Source organism: Dipodomys ordii, unplaced genomic scaffold (assembly GCF_000151885.1).
Source record: "Dipodomys ordii isolate 6190 unplaced genomic scaffold, Dord_2.0 Scaffold27, whole genome shotgun sequence".
NCBI lineage: Eukaryota > Metazoa > Chordata > Mammalia > Rodentia > Heteromyidae > Dipodomys > Dipodomys ordii.
Window position 1 is genome coordinate 7,554,465 of NW_012267243.1, and position 26,697 is coordinate 7,581,161.

The following is a 26,697-nucleotide window of genomic DNA, read 5'->3' on the forward strand; positions in this document are numbered from 1 at the left end:
TCCCCTCCCCCACTCCACCTCCCCGGATCCGCCCCATTCCCCCCACACACACCATTCTCCACACCCACTTGCAGGCAGTGTACCAGACTTCTCTCCCACATCTAACCTGGATGGCTGGGCCTTCTCTGCCCTGACCCTCCCCCGCCCCCAAGACACAGGTTGCAGGAGTCTCCCAGAAAACCTTATATCTAGTCTGGACTTCCTGGCTTTAATTCCGGAGACAAGCTCCAAGCACCTGTCTGGTCACCTGCTTCTCTCTCATAAGCCTTCTCCTCGGTTCCCAGGCCACATGTTTTTAGTCCTTGGACACTAAAACACCCACAGTCATTCCCAAGGGCTCTAGAGACAGGTATTGTGTCATCACCTTGCTAGGCATGTGCAGGCCCCACTGCACTGGCTGGATCCCTAGTCTTCATTCATTGAGAGCTCCTGATCTCTCCCTGGGCTATTGACACTTCTCTTTTTCCAAACACTCAAGTTTCTTACAACCCCTGGAGTTTATTCTTTGCAAGTTTGGACCTCTGTGTATAAGTCTAACCTCCATGTTCAGCCACCTCTACATCTTGCCACATGACAGATTCTTGTACAAGAAGATTACCTAACTGTGGTCTGTTAATATAGGTCTCTTTGTTTCCAGAGCTATCTTAGAGAGGCGTGCACAAAGAATGACCACCCTGGGCAAGAGGCTCTTCATTCCTTCGTTTATTTACTCCTCTCCTTCTTGCTATCTCTCTTGCAATTTTCTTAGGCACTACAAAATTCCTTCAAGCATTGCAATCCTGACATCACCTTGAATTACCTCTCTTCTTTTGTTACTGAGTCCCAAAGATATTAGGGTCCTGCACCACAGATACAAAGCACCACCTCTCCACGTGCAATTGCGCCTCTTCTCGTGCAGTGTACTACCACAGTGCAACCCAGTTCTTTATGATGTTGGACATTTCCTTGCTGTTGTTAGGAGAGGATGGAAAGGTAATCACCGTGCAGCCTCTTGATCCAAAGAACAAAAATGACATCCAAGACACTGTTACATCTACTTATTATCCTACCAACTTCAGCTCACTTTGCAGGAACAGGATTTCTGATGGCCATTTGAAGGTTAGAGCTACGTGTTGAATGTTCACACCTCTCTCTTGCTCTTCCTTCACAAAGATATATCTTCATACTGAAAACCTTAGGCAATAAGGGAGTAAACACTTACTTCCCAAACCCCAATGGAAAAGCACTTTCTAAGTCTATCTGGATTCTTGAAAAGTTGGCTTGTAGCTTAACTCAAGTGAACTCATGCAAGCCAACCTACACTCTTGATAGGATTATTTATTTTTGCATGAGAAGATATCAATACCATCAGTAAAACTGGGGGTAGACTAGCATATATTTACTACCCATTACAATGTGTAATTGCTGGACATGTAATGGATGCAAAGTTTGTGTTGAAGTCATGCTGAGTGCAAATATAATTTGTTCATCATACTATATAAGACTGAATAGAGAGGATATGCATTTATTTCTCTCTCTTTTTTTTGCCAGGCCTGGGGCTTGAACTCAGGGCCTGGGCACTGTCTTTGAGCTTCTTTTGCTCAAGGCTTTTGCTCTACCACCTAGCCACAGTGCTACTTCTGGCTTTTTCTGTTTCTGTGGTATTGAGGAATTGAACCCAGGGCTTCATGCATGCTAAGCAAGCACTGTACCACTAAGCACATTCCTAGCCCAGGATATTCATGTCTAAGAGTTTCTGTTTCTGTGCTCTGCATGTAGTGTTTCCTGTGCATGAACAGGGTCATGTGTGGAGGTAAACAAAAGAGGTTGCCCAGAAATTATTCCAAGCTCTACTTATTTTCCCCAGTCCTAAAGCCAGGACTTAGACTGTGACATGCCTCCTTGTGTCTGATACAGACAACAAAAGCACAGATATTAAAGAATGGGGTTTCTGCCTTGCTGTGCAAAGCTACCCATGGCAGCTCCCTGTTGTGGTTGCTATAGTAACCTGCTGCCACTTGGCATTTAGACATAGGCATAGGCCCACTTTCACTTCAGGGCCAGATGTACTTTTTAAATGCATCGATTGTCCTCTACTTTCCCAGTCACCAGCCATGTGCTGGTATCTCATCCTTCATTTCTAGATTTATCAAGGGGAGTAGAAACAAATGTGAAATCTCAGGTTTGTTGGTGGAACCAAGCTGAGCCAAAAGGGAAAGAAGTCCATGTTCTTGTTTTAGATGTTAACTTTTGTTAACTGGAACCCAGTTTTATAATCTATCCTCTGGAGGAATTTGAGTCAATGAGTGTTGGGAGCTCATGTACTTATTAGCTCACTTGGGCACTGTTAGGACACAGAAGATAACAGATAAAAATCTCCTCAGGTAATCTCTAGTTCTCAGAAACACAAAGATATCTGTAAGACTGTAGTGACACATGGCTGTGTTTTGGGGTAATACCGAGTACAGGAGGCTTCAAGAATGAAATGCATCCATAAAAGTAGACTCATGGAAGAGGTCTCTTGACGAAATCAGATCCTGTCATCTGTTTGGCTGGAAAAATACAAACAGACACTACATAAACAAGTTGTGGCTTTCTTTCACCTAAGGAGCAAGTCTTCTCATTTTAATGAGACAAACAAGGGTTTTCTCATTTCAAACAACAGTTTTCTTGAAAATATCACTGTAGCTGACTTTCCAAGTTTCTTTCTCTCCACACCTGCCATGGGATTTTGGATTATTTGAAGACTTTTCACATGCCATTTCATTTGCCTCTCTTTTCCCTTCCCTACCAAGCAGTCATCAATTCCTAAATCCTGCACCTGTCCTCTCTCCATAAAGCCTTTCAGACACCTTACAAAGGTAGTCTTAGCCCAATGTGCTCTCAAGTTCTTTGCATGGATTTGGAAGACAGAAGTGAAGACATGAATACAAGTTAAGGTAGAATTGATTTCGCTTATTGTCAGAGAAGCAAAGACATTTGATGTCACAAGGAAAAGACAAGCAGAGGATGGTGCTAATAAAGAATATGGACCTGAGAAGGTATGCCCACACGGGCGTAATGTGAAGATCAGCTTGACTAGAGTAGCCTTGAGATATGATAGGGCCATACCTAGTTCTGGGAGGTGGGGCATGGTTATTCTCATTAAGGCCAGGCAGGGAGGGCTTGTTGGCATGGAAAGCAGTGGAGCTTGGTTCCAGACACCTATGCACCGGTGTTGTCATTCTTGCTTACGGAATAATCTCACATGGGAGGGGAGGAGGAGTTCATGTCTCCAGTTCTTTGATAGTAGGTTTGCAAATTGCTGTATGAGGGCTTGATGTAACTTTAAGTTTTGTTTTGTTTGACTACCCATAGTCTTGAGTTGGAATGGTTTTATCTGAGAATGTCATTTCCAGCTCGCTGATATTTATAGTATAGTGGCTGGCCTGATTAATGGTATGTTTCTAATAACTTCAATCCAGATAATCTAAATCTCTGCTTTCAGATGTGTTGTAAAATTCTCCAGAGTTTTAGGACATAGCAGTAATTTATAATTTAAAATACATGGGTATATAAGCTTTAATATTCTTTCAGGGGAAATTAAAGGTTTGCCAAGTTCATCAACTACAATTTCCTATCTCAGCTAAAATTTTATACCATAGTTATTTTTAACCAGTAGACCTCCCTATTTCTGGAGGCATAGTTGATTTTTGAGGCAGTTAACTTGAAGCATGACTTCCAGGTTTCCAGTGCTATGAACAAGATACATTTATTAGTCTCATTACTGTTTGAAGACGATGCCTTGCTGTTATAGACCCAACGATTGAGCTTTTGCATGTGTAAAACTGAGTGAAGAAAGCTATTGTCCTTGTCCCTTGGAGTTTCTCTTTACTGTCATGGCTTTTGATTGAAGCAAGTATACCTGAAGGTAAATCAATCAATCCTTAGCGATCTAGCAGCTTCCCACGTGCAAGGTACTGTTTAAAGTGTTTGAAGCAGTTCAGTGTGGTGGTTAAAAGAACAAGCTATGAAGATAGATCTGGTGTCAACCTCTGGCTTGCCACCTGTTCCAACAGTGCAGAAAAATGAGGAGAAGGGCGGGAAAATGAATTACTTAGGGTCCCCTATCTAACATTTCATGGATCCATCAGGTCAATAGGATGTTTAGGATTTTCTCTGAGTTACTATCTTATGTGCCTATTCCTGTCCCCCCACCCCAAATTGTTGTTTTTGTAGGTAGAGAAAAGGAGCCCTGAAATGTTTGGGATGAGGAAAGCACACTCACTTTGTATAGATGAATCTTTTATGGTTTCTATGCAAATGCCTCTTGAACCTCATTGTGAATATCATTGAATATCATTGAGTGATTTCTGAATAAGCTTTCTTAACACAGAAGGTAAATCTGCATAAAGGAATATTTAAGTATTTATCCAAGAAGAATTTGGGAATCTATATTTTACTCATGGTTTCCAGGTTTGGGTAATAATTTTTCCTTGTTGCCTGGCGGTGTGTTCTGGTATCCACAGGCATGACAAATAGGAAGGATGGGGGTGGGGGAAAGTGTGAAGATCATATGCTCAGTGCTCTTCTGAGAAGTGCCTTATAGAACTGCAAATTGAGAATAGCAAATTGAGAATAGCAGATAGATGGGGTCATGGAGTCATACCGAAGCTACTGTGGTATTAACTCTTTATGAGGCCCTGGATCTTTGCATAGTAGATGGTTTGCGTGTAAAATTCACTGTCAGAGATATGATAAGTGAACTGCTTGAGTAGCACTTACTGGACTTTTTAATTGGCTTCAAAGTTATATTGAGCATAATTTTATATTTATAGGTGAGCTTTGGACTAACAGGAAGCAATTAAAATATGTATCATTAACTTCACACATCTCTGTATCTTCCCATTTGAGAACAAACTTTAAAATTGATTTCTTACCGTTCTTTTGCTCTCTACAGCAAACTGTAGAGAACAAATGTGTTTATTGGCAGCCCCATTCGAGTAGGGTATGAATGGTAGCAATTTCAAGGTAGGGTCTTCAGCACTTATAGAACTTGTACTAGCAGAATAGAGTGATTTATGGCATTGAGAGGGTTATTATTTACTGTTTCTCCACAGAAATGTAGATTTTTACATCAAAGGAATTTTGAATGCAGGAGTGATGAATTTTACAACACTTCAAATGTTCTTCTAGATATGCTGATGTGGTTTGAATTTGAGGCATTGGAGTTTTTGAAGGAAAAATAAAGTACATGCTTAATTATTCCTCTTTGGAGGCAAGATTGAGATCTAGTTTCATAAAACACAGAACACATATACATGTCTGCCTGCCTGCCTGCCTTGCTTCCTTGCTTCCTCTCTTCCTTTCCTTCTCCCTCCCTCCCTCTCTGCCTCCCTGCCTCCCTCCTTCCCTCCCTCCCTCCTTCTCTCCCTTCTTTCCTTCCTTCCTTCCTTCTTTCCTTCCTTCCTTCCTTTCTCTCTTGCTTTCTTCCTTTCTTTCTTCTTTTTTTTCCAAAATATAATTAAAAACAAAAAGTTTCTCTGATTAAGGTCAGTTTAAAGGATAGAAACTGGAACCTTTCATCTTTCTCCACTATAAAGTTACTCCTTCTCCCCTTCCTGTACTTGACTGTACACCAACAATATTACAGGGATGTAGCATTGTGGTCTGCCTTTTTGTAGAATGAGGATCCATGTAAATTGTTTTGAATGATTCTATAAAGAGAGAATGGTCACTTCTCTTCTGTTCATTTATTCATTTTATCATTTATTCATATCAAATGGACTCATGAATATTTATATACTACTTTGGATTTTAATTCAATACTACTTTATTGATTTTATTGCTCCAAAAGGTTTGTACCAGCTTTGGCTAATGGGGACTCTTCCAGCTTGCTACTATGTCTCTTTGGTGCACCCTTGTCAATGTGCAGTTTGGATTTTGTTTTCCAGAACTTCCATACTTTCTGTTATTATCATCTCCCCTCGGTTTGTCTTTTACATTGTCTGTTCCTTCCTAGCTGGTCTCCAAGGACTTGAACTCTTTTTACTGGAAAATACTATTAGAACCTAAGGTCTATTTTAATATAAATACATTGCATATTACGACTGCATTCTCTCACCATTCTGATCTGCTCCCCTTAACTCTACACATAGTTTCAGCTTCCTAGTATTTATTTTATCAACATGCTGGTGAATTGCTCAAATGGGTTACAACTATAGAAATCCAACCTTTTGTATCCCATACTTTAGTCAGTTTGGTATTGCATATGTGCATATGACCCAATAAGTGTTTTTATAAATGTTTATATTTTGGATCTAACTTCCACATAGGATAGAAATCATGCACCCTTTGTCTGTCTGAGTCTGATTTATTTCACTCATTGTAATTTCCACCCCAGGTCCATCTAGTTCCTTTCAAATGACATGATATTCTTCCTGATGCATGAATAAAATTGAGGGGATGGGTGAAGTTGGGATAGATGGAGCAGGGGGAATAATGAAGAAGGAGACACTGCTTAAGATGTGTTGTATAAATAAATTAACATTAGACATAAACTAACTCCTTTGCATAATGACTTAAAGAGGATTCCATGCTTCTATTCAGTCAAAAACAATTTTATAGTCTAGAAGTCTTTGTTTTAATTCCATTTACTGCAACATGAAGTCTTAAGAAGTTTCTAAAAGCCCAGGCTCCTTTCGATGGGCTCTCACAAAGAGGGTTTCTCTGGGAGAGCCACTTGTACTTCAGCTAAACCCAGCCACCTTTCCCTCGATTTTCTTCATCTTTCTTATCATTGTCTTTCACATGTTCCAGGAAACTGTCTGAACTCTTAGAGGGCCTGATATGCTCAATATCCACACTAATTATCTTGGCAAGAATTGTGTCTTTCTCTTAGCAATAATGCCTGTAGCATTCTGGGTAACACTCTGGACTCTTCCAGTTTTGCCACGGCAACATTTGTAGGGCATTACTTTTTAAGCAGTACTATTCCTTACATCTACAAAATCCCCTTCCTGAAAATTCACGTAAGTGTGCCTATAGGAACAGCTCCATGGATTCTAAAAGGCTTCAAGAACATCTCTTGGTTACCACTCCTCTTTCTGCTTCTGTTTGTCATCTTGGTTCTAGTGGATCTCTTACTATAGGTTTATCTTTGTTGTTTGTATGCTTGCTTTATTACCTGTTTTCTTCTGTGAATTCAGTGCACACAATTGGTTAATCATATCTCTCAGTTCACAGTGTTGTGAATTTTATCATACACCCACGAAAGCCCTCTTTTTCCAGTGATTATTAGCTTGTCTGCTTGTATGTTTCCATTGTACATCTTTATTTGCATATCTTATCTGCCCTTTGCTGTGGACATTCTAATTTATTTACCTCTTATTTTTCTTGCAAATGTGTAGACTTGTTTCACGTTGACATAATTTTATATTTGATCTTAGCCTACAGGCCAAGAAGTGATCACATTTCTTTTTACTTCTTAAAATCCTTTATTTAACTGATCAATAAAATAACATAAAATTATGGCTAGGAATGTGGCTTAGTGGTAGAGTGCTTGTCTAGCATGCATGAAGCCCTGGGTTTGGTTCTTCAGCACCACATAAACAGAACAAGCTAGAAGTAGCACTGTGGCTCAAGTGGTAGAGTGCTAGCCTTGAGCAAAGAAGAAACTCAGGGACAGTGCCCAGGCGCTGATTCCAAGCCCCAGGACTGGCAACAAAACATTATGCATGTTAATGCAGTATGCAATATCTTGATGTATGAATACACTATATCATCTTTAATTTGGATGAAGTAAATTTCATTTTCACATTTTCGTTAGCATCTATTAACTTTTTGGGTTTTCTTGTTTGTTTATTTGTTTTATTTTTGTACCAGCGATCTCTTGCTTGGCTTTTCTGCTTGAGTTGCACTCTGTTACTTCAGCCACACCCCTAACTTTGTGCTAGTTATCTGGAATTAAGAGTCGCAAGGCCTTTTTAGTGGCTTGAAACCCCAATCCTCCTGAGTAGCTAGGATTACAGGTGTGAGCCACCAGCTTTGGCATCAATTTGTTTTAAGTAATTGTGATGTGGTATGACACTCCAATTCTTTCTTTCTTGACTCAACACTGTATTTTAAAGAGGTACTCATGTTACTCTGTATGAATATAACCCTGTAGAGCCTTCTTCGATAGTGATAATGTTCAATATGTGCCTTATAGCATATGGTAGTTCCTAGTTATATATGGTTCTTGAGCCACACCTACTACAACAGAGAAATGTATTTTTACTTTCAAAATTTAATTTGATGACTAAAATAAACTTCACATGGCTAGGGAGTCCCATATTGAACAGCACTTATACAGAACAGCATCATTACAGCATTGCAAAGATTTATTTGACAACATAGTCTAGTCTACAGATTCTTCTCCATAATGGCTATCTATCACATTTTACTAACCTTAAGGTTGCACAGCTAGGTTGGCTTCTGCTGCCCATCACTAGAAATAGTGCTGAGATTACTGTCTTTGCACACATTTCCTTAAGGACTTTTATAGACATTTCTCTGAGGTTTGCCTAAATACTGCCAAATTGTGCTGCTCAGTTGGTTTTCCTCACCCAGTCTGTACTCTCATCAGTGATATTTGAAGCTTCCCATATTTCCATGTTCTCTATTAGTCTTGGAATTATATGGTTTTCAAGTATTTGCCAGTCCACTAAGAGCCTAGGAAAATTATTTTACTGTTGCCAGAATCAAGGCATGAACCCACCGTTCTACCTTGCTCCACAAAACTCCCTTCTTAGGGAGTTTCCATGCACAGATCATTGCCTGGTAGAACTCAAGTGTGTAAATCTCTCGTGACTCTGGCTTTGGATTATCCACTTTCTCTCTGGATATCAAATACAAATCCTGAGAATTGAAATTGACTCTTACTCATTTTCTCTATCATTATCTCATCCTATGCCTTTACCTTTTTCCTCTGTTTCCTGTGTGGCTGTGGTGATGAATCTCAATTGTCAACTTGATTAGATTGAGAGATACCTAGGAGATCAATAAAGCACATCTCCTAGTACATTTGTGAGGGTATTTCTAGAGATGATTAGATCATTATTAGATGATTAGATAAGACTTCTGACCTAATGAATGGCTTAATTCATTGACAAGTTTAAAATTTAAATAGATTGTTGTGAGGCAGTAGAATTGTGAAAGACGGGGCTACCTGGAGGGTGTAGGTCACCGGGGGCATGCCTTTGAAGGGTATATCCCCGACCTAGCCTTTTCCTATTGCTCTTCTTTGGTACCTGCCCACTATGGGCAGCTTTCCTCTGCCATACCTTTCCATTACACTTCTGTCTTGTTACAAGCCTCGAAGTAATGGAGCAAGTCAGCTATGGGCTGAGATTCCATAAGGCAGACATACAGCCTTCTTCTTCAAAGTTGTTTCTCTCTGGCATGTGTCACAGTAACAAAAAGTGTGGCCAATTCAATGCCTTTTTCAGTCTGTCACCAATCCCTGCAGTGTCGAAGTGCGAGACACCCTCCTCCCGTTCGCCCTCTTTCTCAAACTTTTCCTATTCACACAGGGGTGGGTGACCATTTCCACTTCCATTGCTGCTTCCTACCCTGTGTTCTTTGCATCAGGACCATGTATGAGTGCTAGGGCCACTGAGTATAAAATACCTGGAGAGAACACTGCTGCTAAAATCAGAGTTCTCATAAGTCCTAGTATATAGGAAAGAGATTTATTTATTTATTTATTTAGCAAAAAGACCTCTCAGAAATGAAAGTCAGCTATGTTGGTGTACATCTGTAATTCTGGTACATGGGAGGCTGAGAGAGGAGGATTGAAAATTCGAGGCCAGCTGAAGAACCTGGACTAAGTAACAGTACTCTGTCTCAAAGAAGGGAGGGAGGGAAGAAGGAAGGAAGAAATATGAGTTTTTTTTTTAACTGTAGACCTTGATATAAGGTCGCTTTAAAGACATCCTTCTACGTGCATGAAATTGCACTCTTTTCTCCGGAAATACTTCCGTTTTGGAACTTCACACGTCCAACTCTGTCATCTGCTGCCCTTACTAATTGCCTCCATTTATCAGCTTCCAGGCCATTACCAGTGTGCTCTGTGCGGCCCCTCTGCTTTTTCCTTGGACCCATCACCTGACTGACCATAGAGCGTTCCATTAACCTTCTAGACCCAAGTCAAGGAATGCTTCCTTGAAAGGCAACACAGTAAATTTCATTTTGGCTTTTCAAAGCCAGATGGTCTCTGCTGTAACTCCTCACAAGATATGTTCTGTAGCAAAACAACCATGGACAATAGGTAACTGAATGACTAGCTGTGTTACTCTGCAGTTCTATTCACCAAATCAGGCAACTGAGCCACAAGCCATCGTTAGCCAGCCTCTGATGTCAATGGGATGCCTAGGATCTTGCTTTCCTTGACTCCCACAGCTACAGCTTCAAAACCCTGTTTTGCGCACCCAGGGCCAGCCCGGCACATCTTCCTCATTCCCAAATGTCCTGTCCTGAAGTTGACCCTGCTCACCTGCAGTTCTTTTATCCAGCTTTGCCTCTGCCTCATGTAGTCCTTGGGAAGCCATCATTTTATCGGCCTTCATTATTTCCCATGTCTGTTAGAATCTTCTGACATCTCATCTGTTTCTTAAACTTCCTCCCCCATCAGATTTTTAAATTTGATTGCTTCTTCTTGTCATTATACAGCCTCTACTAGTCAATTGTCCAGATATGGATCAATGTTCCCAATCTTTTTGATTTATGAATGCTGAGATTTGTATATCAATGTTCTTATTTTTGTGGATTTCAGGGAGTATAATTACCTGAGTCTGAATCTTATTTTGGTCCTGAAGCTTGCATATTAATTTTTTTATTGATCTTGATGAACATCTCCTGGCATTTCCCTAAGTGGTTCCTTCAAGCCTTTAGTAAGATAATTAGGGCTCAAATTAATTCCCTTATCTTTGTGTTTGCTGTAAGACCTTGCCTCATACTTTATCTTAAAAAAATGAAGCTATCAGGCATAAACGACCTCTAATTTCTGAACAACTCTAACCTGAAATATAAATATTCAGTTTTTGTTCTTGTCTTTCGACATCAAATTTCAAAAAAATTTTCTGAGCAGATGTTAAATTTCAGTCATGGCCCCCCAACTTTGGGACTTCTGCCTTACTTCTCTGTCATTTCTCTCTTCTAGTTCCTTATTTTTTTCTTTATTTTTTCCTAGGTCCTTCCCTTCAGCTTGTAAGTATACTCAGGTCTCTCATACTAACAAAACAAAATCATCAGTGGGGCACTGAGGGCTCACACTGCAGTCTTAGCTACTCAGAGGCTGAGATCTGAGGGTAATGGTGGTTTGAAACCAGCCTGAGAGGGCAGGAAAGTCTGTGAGGCTCTTTTCTCTAAACTACAAAAAAAAATAAAGAAGCTTAGGGACAACACCCAAGTCCTGAGTGCAAGTCCTAAGACTGGCACACACACCCAAATCCCCCCAAAGCATCCACTTACCATTGTGCGTTCTTAGCTAATACCCTATCAGTGCCCTCTCCCCAATTCAGTCATCCTCCTGTTCACTTGTTTGCACTGAGTTGGCCATCAATAAATATCCTGATGTTGAAGCAAAGGAACCTTTGTTTCCTCTTTGTTTCCTCTTCTGATCAGGCACTAGCCACTGTTGCTCTCTCTTGAAGTTGCCTCTCTCTTCTCTTTGGTAATGTACAATTGACTTATAGATGGGAAAGAAACTTGTACAACTGAAAGAAAACCAGTGTGGACAGGATACAAAAGAAGTCTTCCTAAAGTTAGTTGGTGCTACCCATAAAGGCCTACTTATTTCCCCGCTTCCACACCAGAGCTTGCTGAGAATGCCATGTTCTCCTCAAGGTATGGAAGATACTCCATGGTTCAGTTCTACTGCTTTCGCACCACTTCACATCAGCCTCATATTAAGTTAGAATGTTTCTGTTGGCAGTAAGAGAAAAATCAAGTCAAAATGATATGCCTGAAAAAGTGGATTCCCAGGCTCAGGTGAGTGAAAGTGGTAACAGGCTTACGGTTACCAGGATTTCTACTGAGTGTCTCCACAGTTGAAATGGCTTTGACTCCATCTGTGTATGGATTTCACCTTTGGACTGGTGGTAAGATGGGTACACCAGCTCCCAGCATCACACCCATATGGGGGAAATGTTCAGAGCAGTATGCCAGAAATGACCTTCTCAGGTAAAACCATTCTCCTAACATGAAGGAGGCTACCATCTCACTGGTACTCTGACGATTAGGTGTGTCTATCCCTGGACCAATCTCTGTACCAAGAATTATGCAATAACTGGACATCACTGAAGAATCATTATTCATTCCCGAAGCTGAGGGCCCACTCACAGGTTTCATGGGAGAGGTGTGATGAGGAGACTACTGTCAAGTCACCTCAACAACCCTCTATCTTATGCCTTAGAAGTAAGTCTTCTTCCCTTGGCTTTTGTACTTTTCCCCTCTGATTCTTTTCATTCTACCTATATGTCTTAGGTTCAACCTCTTAAGAAACTTCCGAGGGTTCCATGCCCTTCTATATTCTCATAGCATTCAATGTACACCTCCATGGTATACTACTAATTCTAAAATTATTTTCTTCCATATTTAACTACTCCATTCCCCTTTAAGCTCCTTATAGAGAGATAATTTCTTTTTTTTAATATATACCACTTTTTTATTGTGAAAATACCGTATAGAGGGGTTACAATTACATGGGCAAGATAGTAAGCACATTTCATATCAAGCATTGTTACCTACTCCTTTGTTTCCCCTTCCCATCCCTTCCCAGGCTCCCCTCCCCCCACATCCTCCTTCCTTCCCCTTCTCCCCCCAGCCAAAGTTGTAAAGTTCATTTGTTGACATAACATCTGCATTGGGTCCACCTGTAGCCTAGGGAGATAATTTCTTAACTGGGCTTGGTGGTGCATGTTTGTAAGTCCAATACTTGGGGGGAGGGACAAGAGTCTAGGACAACCTGTGCTATGTAGCAAGACACTGTCTGAAGAAAATAATTGGAAATATGACTTCTTATTTATCTCAACATCCTCATCTTCCAGCATGGAAGCACTTCAGGTTTGGCATGGAGTATATACTTAGCGAGCACATGCCATGATTGAGTTCACTGAGTTTCAATAGACTGACCCCAGAGAAACCTCAAGTCTAGCTCATTGGATATTAATGTGACCCACTGACCTTTCTATGGGACAACAAGACCCTCTCTACAAGGTCTGTGAAATGAAAACTGTTTTCATCATAATGTGAGATATCATTGGTATTTTTTTTCCTTTTGCCAATACTGAAATTTGAACTCAGGACTGGGTGCTGTCCCTTTTGAATGAATATTCTATCATTTGACCCACACCAGCACTTCTGGGTTTCACTGGTTCATTAGAGATTAGAGTCTCATAGGCTTTCCTGCCTGGTCTGGCTTTGAATAGTGATTCTTAGATCTCAGCCACTTGAGTAGCTAGGATTATAGGCGTGAGCCACTGGTGCCTGGTGTCATTTATTCTTTTATTAGCAGGAATTAATTGTGTAAAATAAAGGTGTTATTATTACATTTACATACATATACATAATTTACATCGATAAGATGATAATCATCCCTGTAATTATTCTTTCTTTCTTCACGTTCCCCCTTTCACTACTAAATTCTCTCCCTTTAACTTTAATGACTACTTCCTCCGCCCCTAGATTCTGCAGGTGAAAAAAAAATTGAGAATCTTATTTCTTGTAGGACTAACTAGTTCCCCCAGTTTTCTTCCTTCCTTTCTTTCATCTCTCTCTCTCTCTCTCTCTCTCTCTCTCTGTCACTCTCTCTCTTTCCTTCATGGGTTTGAACTCAGCCTGTGTAGTCCTTTTGGCTCAAAGTTAGCACTCTACCATAGAACCCCTTCTGGTTTTCTGGTGGTTAGTTGGAGATGAGTCTCAGAGACTTTCTTTTCTAGTCTGGCTTTGAACCACAATCTTCAGATCTCAGATTCCTGAGTAGCTAAGATCACAAGCATGAGTGAGCCACCATTACCTGTCTTCCCCTCATCTTCTAGCAAACAAAATAATTGCGTTTTTTCTTATGGCTGGATCAAATTCTATTGTATATATTATATACCTTGTTTTCTTTATCCTCATCTATTCATAGGCATCGAGGCTGATTGCATAAGTTAGTGACTGAATAGGACTGCAACAAATATGAGTGTACAGATATCTCTACAGTAAACTGATTTCAATTCTTTTAGGCCACTGAACTTTTGCGATTTATTGATAGTAAATCATTGATAGTACAGAACAAATGGTGAAACTGTAGACACATTATCAGGAATTGATACAGTAACTAACACCAAACTGCACTATTGGTCATTGTCCTTTTAAGTGTGTCACAGTTTTCTTCTGTAGTCCCACCTTTTACTTAAGCATACCAGAAATGAAAGAATACAAAACAAGTCATTAAATACCAACCTCTGTGTCTATGTTCTGTGATTCTTAAAATGGAAGGTAAGCTATCCTGGGATTGTTTGCATACATATTGACAGTTCTGATCTTGTCCTGCGACTCAATTTTTACTTAAAAGAAGAAATACTTAAACTTTAGTTTTCTACACTGTAGTTTTGAACTTGAAGGTTGGAACCTTCAAGTTATTCCACAATTTTTTTAAATTTTATAACTTTTTTAAACTATAGTTTGAGATTTTCTTGAAAAAAAAAACACGTGAGCATGCACTGCCTATAACATTCAAGATCTCAAGAGAAAAAAATAGAATATTATAAAAAATTTGCAAATAACACAATATGACTTGACAACTTCCTATTGCCTAAACAATTGTTTTCTGATGAAACCATAACAATATTAATCAATGAGAGTTTCTGAGGTTGTGTAATAAAATGTGTCAACATTTGGAATATCCTCTAACTCCTTGAATAAGTCATTTGTCTTAAGTGGTCAATGCATCTTGCTTTAAAACTATGCCTGAATTTAAAAAATACATTCAAATTTCAGCACGGACAACAGATATTAATAAAATGTGTACCAAGTGTTGGTGTATAGTTTCTGTTTCCATATTCCCATTCATCTCGAAGAAATTAAATTACTGAGGACAAACAGCTCAAGTCTGTTATCCTACTTACTCAGGAGGCTGAGATCTGAGTATCATAGATCAAAGCTAGGCCAGGCATGAAAGTCTGTGTTGCTCTTATTTCCAGTTGACCTCCAAAAAGCCAGAAATAGAGAAGGCTTGCCTTAAGCCAAAAAGCTTAGGGGCAATCAATGCCCAGGTCCTGAATTCAAGCCCCGGGACTGGCACCCAAAAAGAAAGGAAAAATAAACAGGAATTAGAAAAAAATTAGTTCTTGTTAAGTTTTAGTGTGGTTTCAAGGAGTGTTATCCTGGGAAATACAATCCCTTATCTAACTTTATATGTGTACATGGCAAAATTTTTTTCATATGCTTTGGCCAAAATAATTTAGTGTAATGTGTTCCATGGAGAATCAGAGATGAGATTCCAATTGTCTTCTATTAAGACAATATTTAAAAGCATTTCAAGAACATATTAGAAACTACTATTCTCTTCACAATTTTATTTATTTATTTTCCCTTGCCGGTACTGGGATTTGAACTCAGAGCCTTGGTTTGTGAGACTTAGGCAACTAGAATTCTACAACTTGAGCAACACTGACAATCTGGCTTTTTGCTATTTTTTTTTGCTAGTCCTGGGGCACTGTCCCTGAGCTTCTTTTGCTCAAGGCTAGCACTCTACCACTTGAGCCACAGCGCCAGTTCCAGCTTTTTCAGTTATGTGGTACCGAGGAATTGAACCCAGGGCTTCATGCATGCTAGGCAAGCACATTATCACTAAGTCACATTCCCAGCCCTGCTAGTTATTTTTGATGTGGGCTTTTTTTTTAGCCTCTTCTGCCAAGGGCTAGCTTTAAACCACAATCCTTAGCTTTCTGAATAGCTAGGATTATAGGTCTGCGTCACCAGGGCCTGATTCTCACTGATTTTTTTTTAATGTAGTTAATTTTCATAAAATGTATGGTTCACATCAAACTAATGAATTTCTTATTTCTATGTGTGTAATAAAATTTTAAGACATTTCTCAGTTCTACTTTCAAATGTGGTAAACACTGGTAGACAGAGCTCAGCATAAACAGAAGTTCTTTTCAGTTCTTAGTAATTTTCAGGGATCAAAAGGCATTGCTGAGACCAAGAAGTATGTGAACTGCTGACCTAGCTCACTCAGCAGTACCTCAGCTGGGAATTCACCCTGATGTTCCAAGAAGGATTCATTTTCTTTCATGTGGATGCTGCAGCACTTGGGTTACATCTCTATTACAATACTTCCCAGGAGTCTCCTGAGTTCTTATGCCTTGCTTTTAATGGCTCCTGAGCTTAGTGCTCACACATAGCTGATACTTAGTCCTTGATGAATGAGCCAAAGAATGGATGCATGGATGAAGGGGTGATGCTTCCTTACTTCCTTATCTCCTCATTCTACGCCTAGCTCTGATTTTTGTTTACTGAATTATAATGAGTGTTTCATTGACTTTATATAATAACTTCTACCACATAGATAGCTATGCTTAGACCCAACCCCCTTTAGCCAGGTATGGAATTGTTGGTCAGGAGGCAAAGTGGTTGCTGAGGACTCTGAAGGCCATGGAATTTAAAACTGCTTTCCTTTTGCCACTTTCTTCAGGATATCAGATGTATGGAGAGCCTGGAGGCCACACTGTTATGGTTACTTAAAGGTCACAGGGGAGACCAATTGAGAGACTTTGACATTTAAAACAACTTTAGCTTATTTCCCTGGGGCCTCAGTATTAAAGGAGACAGGATTATTATTGTTCTAGAACCACTGCAAGAGTTTGAGCTATGTTAGGACAGATATTCAAAATACCAGACATTTTCCCCTTCATTTATCACCTAGGGAACAGAGGTGACAGCTGATTTCTCTGAGGTTAAAGGAATCCAGTGAGTAAGATGAGTGTCTCAAATCGTCACCCGGAGCTAGGCAATCCTGGGGGATCAGGCAATAAGACACCCAGAGATTTAAGGATTTAAAGCGCCCTGAAAGTGTCTCTTTGGTGAATGCTTCCCCAAGTTTTTTATGACAGGACATCTCTAAAAATAATAATCTATGTCCCTCGAGTATGTCACATGTCTTCCCATGGTTGAGGTGATGTGTTTTAGCTCCCACCAGTGATTGTAGGGGTAGAACGTGAATACCACAGCACATCTGCTAGCTGTTTGTAGCATAATGGGATGCTGTGGCATACCTACTGAAAATTCTTTCCTAGTCTGGTGTCTTGTAGGATGAGGTTGTAATTCCACTGTATGTTCTGGGTTCTGTGTATGCAGTGAAAGATCACTAATAATCTTCCCAACGTTTCAAAGTTCGTGACAACTACAGATTAGATGAGATTGCCTCTAAACCATTGGGACTCAAAGATAGCTTCATTCCCAGCTCCTCTTCGAACCAGCTTTAGCCTTAGACATAGAGACAATTTCCATTTAGTCTGGTAATCTGTTATAGAGATTATGTCCCAGAAATTCTCAGGCTATCATCAGCACAAATTAGAGACCATAAAAACATAATACTGCAAAAGTCCCAATTTCTACCAGGACTTGACAAAATTCTAGCTAAACCTAGGGGCACAAAATGGCAATTTACTGGTCAGAATTGTTCTATGTCATTGTTGCCCAGTAATGGCAACCCAGTATTTGGAAACAATGTTATACTTGCAAAAAAGTTACAGAAATAATCCATAGAATAGCTACCTATTTTTCAGCCAGCTTCACTTTCTTTTCATCCTTATTAGTTTTGTTGTTGTTGTTGTTGTTGTTGTTATTGTTGTTGGTGGTGGTGATCGTGGGGCCTGAACTCTGGGCCTGGGTGCTGTTCCTCAGCTCTTCAGATCAAGGCTAGTGCTCTACAATCCTCACTAATTTTATAATCACTAAAGCTAAGAAAAATAGCATGGCTATGAGAATATTTTTAGATCGTACTAGGCTATTATTTTTAATTTAGTATTTTTAATATCTTTAAGGAATCGAACAAAGCAGTTGAGTGGCCATTCAACAAGGCAGTTTAAACTATCATCTAAAAAGAATCATGCTTAAACATACATTAGAAAAGAACTGTATTAAGAAAATAACAGGCCCAGTGATGTTGTAGAGCATGGGCAGATGAGGCAGGAGAGTTGTGAATTTCAGCTCAACTGTGAATTTGTGGTTGCCCTGGGCTGCATAGAAAACCCATCTCAGAAAAGACAAGAAAAACAATTAGCCTATTTATCAAACATACAAACCTAGAATTTCATTGATTTTTGTCACTAGGATTCTGATTAAAAAGTTGTTCTGAAATATATCTGAATTAAAAAAAAACTTGGAAGTGACTAAAATTTCAGGTGGCATATGGCAAAATTGAATTATGAAAGTGTTATTTGATGACTGACATTTGGGAATCTGTCAAAGTAAGTGCATGATTTAGAAATTTAGAGAAGGTTGCTGCTTCCCGTTGAGTACCACGATAGACATTCCTAGGATGATGGCTTCCCAGGTTGGGCTTGAACCACTTCAGAATGCCATTTTTAGGTGATTTGCATTCTCTACCCACTAGGCTGATGATGGTCAAGCCTAGAATAATGGCCCTGCATATGATCATAGCAAATTTGACTTTGCTATAATTCTCACATTACAATGTAGATTGATGATGGTGGTGGTGATGATGGAAGCTAATGTTCTTCTGAAGACTGGACATTGACAACAACTTGGAAATGTTCATACTAGAGGGAGATTTGAGAAGAAAATGTAAATTATCCAGCTAATGGATTTTCCCCAATATAAATGCAAAAACTGCTTTCATTTCCAGGTCACCAAGTAAATCACGCTGCTGCCTGGCAGTTTTACATCCTCCCAGGTTCTGTGCAGAGATGATTACTGAGCAGTCTGGAGCAGAGTGGCCATGTGAAAGGTTTCTACAGCCACAGGGGGTGTGTGGATAGAGGGAGTGGGGGGGGGCGAGTAAAAGCTGCTGACCACCTTTTTCTGCTGAAGTTCAGTGTTTCCGTATTTGTCATGAATCAAAAATCACTTTAAATAATTGTGGTCCTTCAAAGTCACTGTGATCCACTCACCCTTCTCCTGCCTCCAACACCTCTATTCCGTTTGTTAGTGACTATCTTTGGTGAGATATGGGGCTTCAGTGAAAGCCTTCCCCTTCCTCATCGTGCCCATTTTTTTGGTCTTTACAGAAGTCAAGACTGCCCTAATTAAATAATGACTTCCAGATACAGTAGTGTTCTTGGCTATAGGGTATGCTTTTGTATTTTTTAAGACTGAAGCTTTCTGAGTAAAAGTAGATTTGACCTGATTTTCAGATCCTTTTGCTTTCCTTTATTTTATAATATCTTGAGTGTGAAAATGACAACGACATGCAAAGGTTCATTTGAATGATAATTGCTACTTGATAGGCTTCTGTATTTCTTGTTTATATTTGGCTGGCTCTCTAAACAAGTCTCCTTAATCTGGTTTTCTGAAGTACTATTTGTAAGGTCTTAAAATACTCCGGAATATCAGAGTAAGTACAGTTGGGCTTCTGTATGTGAGGGTTCCATGTTATTAATTCACCCAACCATAGATTAGGAGTATTAAAAAGAATGCCACCATTCTGAACATGTATGGGCTCTTCCTTGTTATGATTATCTTCCTTGTTATGATTCCTTAACAAAGCAGTGTAATAACAATTCTAACAGCATTTATATTGCATTAAGAATTACAAATAGAGGGGAAGTAAAGACTGGGAGAGAGAGAGGGAAAGGGTGACTTTGTCCAAAAAGAAATGTACTCTTTACCTGACTTATGTAACTGTGCATTACTATGTACTAATCCAGAATAATTTAAAGCTCAAAAAGGGATGTGTGTAGGTTATATGCGAACACTGTGCTGTTTTATATAAGGCACTTGAACCTGTCATCTTTTGATCTCTTCAAGGGCCTAGGATCAATTTTCAATGACCATATTCCGATTTTGAAATGTCAGCTATAGACGATAGTTAACTCTATTTCGACATTGGCTTTAATTTGTTTATTGCTGTTTACTATTTTATGTGCCGGGGCTGCAGATCATGCAACAACTGCTGGTGCTACAGGCATAATTAAAAATTATGCAACAGCAATTGGACTATGGAGCCACACGCGGTAGAAATTGCAAAATTGTTCGCAATGTAATTATTACTTTTATTGATTCAAATGACAATAAACACAGAATAAGATGACCAAAGGGAGCTATTGTCAGTGCATGTCTACGTAGCCGTAAGAACTGGAGTTCATGGTGCAATGATGAACACGGTTCCCTGTAGTGGTTGTAATTCTGGTGGAGACTTCTACCACCCCGGACATGTAATAAAGTCAAGAAAATTGGATATTTGTCCATACTAACTTGACAGGTGGGCACTGTCACAGGTAGACTTTAGTGTCCTCCTCTCCATGGATGCTAATACTTCCTAATGCATTGGACAATTTCATACACTAGAAGGTACCCTGTTTATGTGCCAAGATGCCATTTGCAAAATCCAACTTCAGAACCAATTGAGAGACAAACACAAGAGCCAAACGGGCCGCAATGAAGCTATCATTGTTATTATTGACAAAAGCATACTAGGAGGCAATGCTTAGTATGGCCAAAGGCTTGCTTTATATCCTTTTAAATAAAACTTACATCTCTCAATAACAGTTCTCCTTAGGAGCAAAGCTAGCCCCGCTAAGCACCTGCAGAATATAGAAAGCAGAGCAGAGATGAACCCACTTCAGGCACACAGACACCGAGAACAGAGAGAGAGAATGGACTGAGTCCTGCCAGATTGAGTTTTTCCATATTCAACAGTTGGATCAATTTCTCTTGTTCCTACCAGGAGTGCCAGAGTAGAGAGACCAGTAATGTCCTTATTGTAGATCTCATATGTATGGACAGATGCATCCAGAGGAAGGGAAGCTCTGCACACTTTTCATGACTCACTCTTCTCTATCTACCAGTCCCAGGAAGAAAGTGCTACTTCATAAGTATATAGACTAAGCTACGTAAGGTGGTTTCTCTCAAGATTACACAGCTAATAGAATCATTAGCAGAACTCAGCCCTCAGTTGTTTTATTTTTTTGACCCCCAAAGTGTTAACCAGAGCATTGTGAGAACCTAGAAGTCTTTGGCTCAATTGCACTTTTTGCCTTAGCCTGTGGATACGTCTATATCTGCTCAATGGAAGAATAGTTTACATGAGAAAAGTCATAGAAATAGTAAGTTAGAGTTGTCTATTACACATTTGGATACCCAAAGAATCCACCTATGGATAACGGATATGCTCTTCTATTTTGGAGAATACCGTATGCCCAGGGTCCCCTCTTCCCCCAATTGTCTTTATCTGTGAGCTGATGCATTCTCGGTTTAGGAGGTTAGCCCAATTTCCTATAAATCAGTGAATTGGGTCACAATGTGCTTGGGAGATTGTTTTATTCGTTTCTGCATCCATAAAAACACAGGGTTTCTTCCCTGTACCAGGAGGCTCCAAGACTATATTAGGGGAGGGAGAATGTCCTGATGGCACAGTTAATGATCATATGAGCCAGAACTATGAGATCCTGCACATACCCATAAAAGGAGAAGCAGTTTAAAAGACCATAGTGTGCTCAGCCGTGGCGACTTCTTGGCAGAGCCATTTTTCAGCGATTGGAACTTTCTCTTCTTAAAAACATGCTCACTGTAGCAGTTCCCATGATGACAGGCTTCATTCACTTATTCATTCACTGATAGTCTCTGAAATAGTTTTAGAGACCAATTGGCCATTTTTTGAGCCCCCAAATTGTGTTATTTAGAAAACATTCTTGTTTGGTGATGAGTGAAATTTGACTTACTTACAAATATACATATCATGTATGTTCAAATGTGCTAATAACATCTTTTAACTATATAGGAAAAATTATCCTTAAAGTGATCTGTTCTGTAAGTATTAAAAAATACCCTAAGAGAGAAAGAAGATAGAATGTAATGAGACAAAATAAGGATTGGTGACTCATTTCTTAGGAAGTTCTGCATGGTGGGACTCCTGGAAAAGAAATCAGAAAGGTAAGTAGAGGTTTACCAGTCTTTGCCATACTCATCTGCTGCTCTCTATAAACAGCAGCCCCACTGAACTTCTATCCACCTTAATTCTTCCACTTGTAAAATGAGAGTAATTATATCCATTAAATCCTAAAATATTAAGACTTGAATCCTCATTTCTAATAGCCTTCATGACTCTCATTTTCACAACGTATCTCAGTCATTTTCACAAGATTCTCTTATCTCTACACTCCTACAGCTTCAAGCTGTGTGTAGAAATTATATGCACTGGTTCTGATTTGGTTCCCAACGTGTCTTTCCTTCTGGAATGTTCTTTCTCCTTTCTTTGCTTCATAAAACACTAGTCATCTTGCAAATAAGAAAGAGTACTTCTCCTTAAAATTTCCTCTCTCATATAGATGTTCTTCAACTGGGAACTTCCACAGATCTTGTTATCTAATGTGCATTGTATTACCTAGTTATTCATTTTGAGCTAGATGGTAAGCTCATGCATGCACAGCAGGGACTATGTCTTGTGGATCTTTTGTGAGAGCCCTCTGCTCCTGTTGGGGCTCAGAGCAATGTTATGTTCATCACAGAAGCCCAGTGCATAGTCACAGAATAATGGAAGGCGTTTGCATCTGCTGAGAGTCACCAAGTCCTGAGCTCTGTTCTGTTGCTGACTCACTGGAAAGGCTTTTCAACGAACCGTTCTTTCTCCTTCTTCACTTTCTGCATGGTGGAATGGAAAGAGCACAGGCTTTGGATTTCAGGGAATCTACCACTCATTTAAAATAGTCCAGCTAAGTTTTATTCCAAGCCCTGGGAACATCATATCCCCATCTGCATCGGAGAGAGAGCTGTTTTCTCACAAGAATGCAGGAAGTCATCTTTGAAGCTAGAACAGTATTTGGCACCAGGAAAATGCCTCTCTTGAAGTCCACCCAGGCTGCACCCTCTCCTCTGCCTTCTCGCAGGTAGTTCCCAAGTGTTCTTTCCTTTTCTGTTCAGTGATATCCTGATTTATGAAGGCTTCCTGAGGAAGCTCAGCTTTGGTACAAACAAACTCACAAAAACCTCCTCTAAATCTTCTGAAGCAGAGCTGTCTGGGTACATTAGCATGAAAAAACCACCTCAGGACAGAGCTATTTGTCCCAGTCCAGTTGAAGGTGGGGCCACTTTGGCTCAACAAAAATGACCAAGTGCCCTCAATATATCTGGGTCTGTAGCCTTTCTGTGCTTTTATTTTTCCTTCCCCTCCTCAGCAACCAGACTCCTCAATGGTTTCTCCACTTCCACCACAGAAACTGAAGCCTCTGATCTCTGCTGTGGGATGGATGGATTGTAGTTGGGTGTGAATGGGTTCCGGCATTGTATTATCCCACGCAGTAACCAGTTAAGTTACGTCTCTGGTAGAATAAGGTTTTTTTCCTGATAAGGGAGATCAGATGGGCATCCACCAGGAGAGAGATTTCACAGGTCAGGAAAAGACTCCAGTCCCAATCTACTGGCTCTAAAGTTGAGCTGGAACATAAACCACACTTAGCCTTTGCAAGGTAGTAGGGTAAGTTAGCTCAGAAAGGACATCATTCTCTCATGGCTTGATTCTCTCCTCCTCTGGGAAAAGTTCTTTTAGGCTGTGGTTCTGGAGCTTGTTTCAGTGGCTGTCAAGGGGTAAATGCAGCAGTGAGACCTCTTTCAGTCTCTGGAGAGCACTGTTCCCTGCCACCAGGACCTGGAAGGAAACTTCTCCCTCAGTGTGCGCTGAGGTCTTGACTGCGTTCTAAACTCTACTTTCAGTTCTAAGACCCATATGTTTGTTTTATGTTTTCCAATATACTAGGTGCAATTTCAGTGAGCATTGCATTTAAAGTCTTTATGTTCTCTAAAAACCACCATAAATCATGACAGAGAGGGCATATTAAAAAAAGCATTAGGCTAAGAGGCAGGAGACTTAGGTTAAGTTTGACTGTGCTGTTGTCATTGGTCTTCAGGAGATTTCAGGCCTTACTTTGGGTACTGGACATTCAAGGGCAGTGAGTGCCAATTTTAATCCTTTACCACTCTTGAATGTTTGTGTTCTGACTCTGACTATGAGTAACTGCGACTTTGGACAAGTGCATTTATCTCTCTGGAGTTAGGTGTATACACAAAGATGGCACGGGAGAAGATGAATTGAAAGTGGTCCAATGTATGAATCGATGGGTGGTAGACATGTCTTTAGGAATTTTTCAAAGTAACATTTTCATGCTATAATAACCTTGTCTGGTGCCCTTGAACTCTTTTGTCTTTTACATTATTTTTATTCTTAGTTAGCAATGTCTGTGGCTGAGGAAAAGCCTGGGATTAAGACCTATGCCCTTCGATAGGTGGTGTTTGCTGGAATTAGAGATAGCCTATTCCAGTAGGTGTCTCCTCTTTGACTTATGCATCTCTCTTGATTCTTCCTTGAATTGCATATGCTACCATCTCTTTGTTTATTTTGCCCATTAGTAGAATTGCTTAATATTTGTGGTGTAGCTCTTTAGAGTTATGTCCTCATAGACTTCTAAATGCTAGTGTGTTTCTAACTCTGGTTCTCAATAAGGGTGATTTTACCTCCTTCTCTCCAACCAAGGAAATGTTGGCAGTGACTGGAGATGTTTGCTGCTTCAGGGATCTAGTGGATAAAGGCAGGAACCAATAATGTGGTAAATATTCTAAAGTGCTCAGGGCAACACATATAATAAAGAATAATCACTACCCAAATGCCAATAGTTCTGGTGAAAAAAAAAACTTTCATATAACCATTTTCAGTTCCTTAAAGGCAGAAACTAAATCTGCTTATTCTTATGATCGTAATGTATAGCAAATAATTACACACAAGAAAGGGAAAATATTAGTTAGCCTTCTTTGACTCAGTAACCATTGGGTAGGTAAACAGAGCAACTGTGGCCAAGTGAAGGCATTTCATCAAATTGACATCTCACAAACACATTAGAGAAGCTAGATAGAGAAGTCTGACCAAAACCACAATTATAATACTTCATGTGATATTTTGAAACATCAAAAGACTACACTATTGGAATATTTAATCAACTATGGTAAGACTAAACACTCTGAGGCTATGCAGTAAAGGTATGTTCAAAGGGGCTCTCTACACGAGGAGAACCACAAAGTCGCTGCTAGCGACTTCCAAAGCTTGAGGGCAAGGGTGGGAGGTGCTCTGTGAGGGAAGAACAAGGAGGCTGTGATCCTGGAGAGGCTGGGATTTGAGTTGCTGACATGTGTTAGCAGTGTCGGGTTTTTAAAATGGCAACAGTCTTTTAATTGTTCAGGATAGCTGTCATGCAGTCTAACCTTCGTTTGGCTTTATTTCGTAATCCTCAGTTTGGAGCTGCAGGTTTTCGGTAAACCTGGGATAAAATATTCTAGGACAACACTTGTAAAATTTTTAATGGGTAGACAAGTCCTCTGTTTAATGTCATGAAAGGAAATGCACATTTCTGGTAAGTTGGAGGTGGTGTCCGTGTTTGGGGGCCGTGGACTCATCTTTAATGACAAGTTTTGCCAATGTGTAAGCTAGAAAACCATTTTTCAAGATCCTTTCCCAGATGCTGAACCTAAAGGCCAAGGGAGACACCGGTAGAGCACAGTGAGAAGGCTTGCAGGTTTGACACCATCCCCACACTCCTGCTCCATTCTGCCCAGTCCCCTCATGTCGTCAGTATTCATGTTGCCACCCTTGGCTTGCCTTTTTTCTTTTCTCTGGGCCTGGGCGCTGTCCCTCAGCTCTTCAGCTCCAGGCTAGCACTCTACCACTTGAGCCATAGTGCCACGTCCAGCTTTTTCTGCTTCTGTGGTGCTGAGGAATCGAACCCAGGGCCTCATGCATGCAAGACAAGCGCTCTACCATGGAGCCACCTTCCCAGCCCGGGCTTTCCCTTTTTCTGAAAGCAACGTGGCTAGTGTATCTGGTGAATTGTGCCATAGCTATGGCAGTGATTTTGCCCCATGCTTCTGTCTCGGGGACAGCTCTGGTCACAGCTCCTTCAAGGCTCCCTGTGACCTGCTGCCTCCAAGGAATGAGCCTGAGGAAGGCAGGAAGCAGGGCTGGGTAGGGAGGGATAGCTGGGGACTTGTGGTGGCATGATAAGTAGGTGGCATCTTTGTTTCGTGAGCGCACACCTCTTTAAGATGGGTTCTGAACTCAGTCACAAATGGATCTGGACACCTTTTAAGCTGGCTCAGGGCCACTCCTGATGCAGTGAGATGCATAGGGTTTAATGGGAACTGACATTCCTCGCTGATGAGAAACGAGGAAACAAAGCCAAAGCAGCATCCTGTGGCAGGGAGCGCATCCACCTGCCGCTCTGCATGTAGCAGAGCTTCTTAGAATACCAGAGACAGTGCCTCTATTAATATTGCACTGGAGAGCAGCAGGGATGGGGTGGGAAAGGAGAGAGACAAGAGACCCGGCCCGTGGCTGCGTTCACTTCCCCCTCTTCATTATTCATCTGCTAGAATGTCTTCCCTGGCATCTTCTTCCTCATGAGGTCATCGTTCTAACGAACCCAAATGGTTATCTTTGGACGTCCCTCTGGGAACTCCTGGGGCATCTCTCACCATTTGTTTAAAAAT

General features: G+C 40.4%; 1 protein-coding gene across 2 annotated transcripts in view; it reads left to right on the top strand.

The window, feature by feature from the left end:
• Nucleotides 1-26,697, top strand: part of Astn1 (astrotactin 1) — a 294,474-nt gene that overhangs the window by 725 nt on the left and 267,052 nt on the right. The window lies entirely within an intron of this gene.